Below are 2612 nucleotides of genomic sequence, written 5' to 3' on the forward strand. Positions count from 1 at the left end.
ATCTCACTGAGGGGATGCGTTAAGGCACGACCTGCAAAGGAAACAAGTAACCGTATAGACATCTGACTGAGGGGATGCGTTAAGGCACGACCTGCAAAGGAAACAAGTAACCGTTACTCTCCGTTCAAATACATTCAAGGGGTGTAGAACCGGATGCGTCCTTGCGAACAAGAAGAAGCAAATAGTAAAAATATGTATATATATACTAAAGGACGGCTTATCGTTTAAAAGATAGCGAGTTTCAGTCAGACGAGGAGAGAGAGATGTGAAGAAAATATTTACGATCAAACGACTTACTTTTGATTTGGATGCAGCATAACAGGGGCTGGAAAAGCTTTCTCGAAAATACAGTGCGGAATTCGGGAAACTTTACGGGATAAGGGATTTGAATGCTACCAGGGAGATGGGATTCACCAAACTTTGGGACACGGGATTGGAAAAGAAAGCGAGTATTCAGGATAGCAATGACAGAAGTTCGGGATGCGGGATTGTCGTGTTCAGTAGGAGCCGATCGCGAAATACGAGATCAGTAACCCCCCCTCCCCCTTTCTAGATCCTAGCAAACGAGTGACTGAATTTAATGACGATTAGATTTATCTTGTGTGATCATGTGATTAATTCTCGTCACCAATCTGTGTTAAAAGGCATTCAGATATTACAAGGAAAGAAGGAGAATTTTCATTAGTACTTATTACTCTTAAGGCTTGTAAGGGTTTATAATTACTATAACGCGTATGGGTTATTAAAGAGAGTGATCTTATCATCTGAATTTCTTCAATAACTGGTGTCCATACACAATTGAGCAAGTAACCTCTCTCTACTAGAAAGTCGAACAAATTTTCTCTCAAATACCAAAGTATTTGCTATTCGAATTGGGATTCCAATATTTTTTAAAAATATGTTTTCGTACGGATGGGCTGTGTTTAATATCCTCGCGCCTGTTTTGAAGTTTTTTAAATTAAATTCTTATGCTTACCGGAAAAAAAAGCTTTGCTAACCCTTAAGTGCAAACTTGGGTGTTAAAAGTATCCAAACTCATTCCGCACGTTCTGTGGAAAATACATGTCCCAGTTCTCCATACAAAATGGCTGAAAAAAAAATTGTTATAGTGTTATTAGAATTGAAGTCGTGCACGAAACGGTGCGTGTGTGGAAGCGCCTGTGTCAGGTTGACATAAAAAAGTTTGTGGTTGCTCGTCGCAAACGCTGGGGGAAGATTTCAGTTAGGTCTCCCCTAGGGGTTAAAAAACGCTCACAGATTGGCCTCCTTTAGGCCGGTATAAATCTGATTTTTCGAACGAGCTTCTCCGTCTCTTTCATGTGAAGGTCCGTCCCTATACCTATTGTAGATCCGCCGGGTAGCGCAAGCTTACAACTTCTCAATTACGTTTGACGCTAGCAATGAGATAGCACGCCATGCCTGAGGCGTGTCTACTACATGTAGTTATACCTTTGTGTTCTGCGTATCCCATTCACTCACGCCCGCATAACTCAAGTATTGGTTTGGAACAAGATTTTCTTCTAATCCCGAAACTGTCTCGTCCAAGGAGCTGTTTGTCTCTGATGTAAAACACGGTCTTCTCCTACGTCTTGAAGAATTTCCTTTTGAAAAGTGAAAGAATCGAAAGTTAAAAAATGCATGTGTAAACAATGGTTAAACAATAACGACGGTGCAAAACCACGTCTTGAGAACAAGTTAATTTAATTATTATGACATCAATATGACTTCAAAGTTCAAGTTGTTGGCACAGAGAGATAAGAAAGCAACGAATTCAGTTGATGTTGTTGACCACTCGATACCAGAGGATCGATATCATTCAACGCGTTAAATTCGATTAATATCTGAGGTATTAACACCCAAAGATAAACCGAAAGTTTATGTGACGCTATTTATTTTGGAAAGAAAATGATAATACAATATGTTTGAAAACTAGCACCTAAATTACCATATAGATGTTCGATGAGTTAAATTCGCGATATAGCGCTGCTCATCTTGAAACCGCATCTCATGCAACTGGCACAAAGTTTAAATTTGCCGTGCATGTTACTTTTTCTGTTTCTTTAATTTTGTTAATTTTTTTTTATCAGCATCAAATTGTTTGGCTAAAAAAATTGCGAAAAAAACTTTGTTTGAAGAAATCACTTTCAGGTTTGTTAAGGAAATGTTCGTTGAAGAGTATTCAAGCTTGTCCCCTGTCCAAATGTCCCGATTAATGTAGAAAGAAACGTGAACTTTCACCTTCAAGAAATGCACTAAGTTTGGAAAGACAAGAGGTGTAAAAATATATTCTTATAATTTGCTGGTGTTGTGTCAAAAAGCATTTACATTTGGAAGCCTGACTTTGTTGACCCAAAACACATTGTCCTACTTAATGCGAAGGGGGTGGGGGGGGTGGGGGGGGGAGGGAATATGGCCGACTACCGTTCTGAGGACCGACCTTCAACTCTACCCAGCAATTCGCATCAATCTCCGTTATAAGAGTAGAGACACAGAAATGTAAATGTGGGACCTAAAATCAAGGCAAGGCCTCACTTCCTGTTGACGTAAGTCGCAATGGCTCAAAATCACCTTCTTATAAGTTTCTTCTCATTTTTCGAACAGCCCTTAAGTTT

The 2612-nt window shown here is 39.5% G+C and overlaps 1 long non-coding RNA gene across 1 annotated transcript; it reads right to left on the reverse strand.

The window, feature by feature from the left end:
• On the reverse strand, positions 1-1732 carry LOC140926867 (uncharacterized). Its single transcript, XR_012164493.1, has 3 exons — positions 1450-1732; positions 977-1088; positions 1-91 (listed from the first exon to the last, which is right to left on the reverse strand). It is a non-coding gene; the product is annotated as an uncharacterized lncRNA (long non-coding RNA).
• Positions 1733-2612: the final 880 nt, after the last annotated feature.

Source organism: Porites lutea, chromosome 2 (assembly GCF_958299795.1).
Source record: "Porites lutea chromosome 2, jaPorLute2.1, whole genome shotgun sequence".
NCBI classification, from domain to species: Eukaryota; Metazoa; Cnidaria; class Anthozoa; order Scleractinia; family Poritidae; genus Porites; species Porites lutea.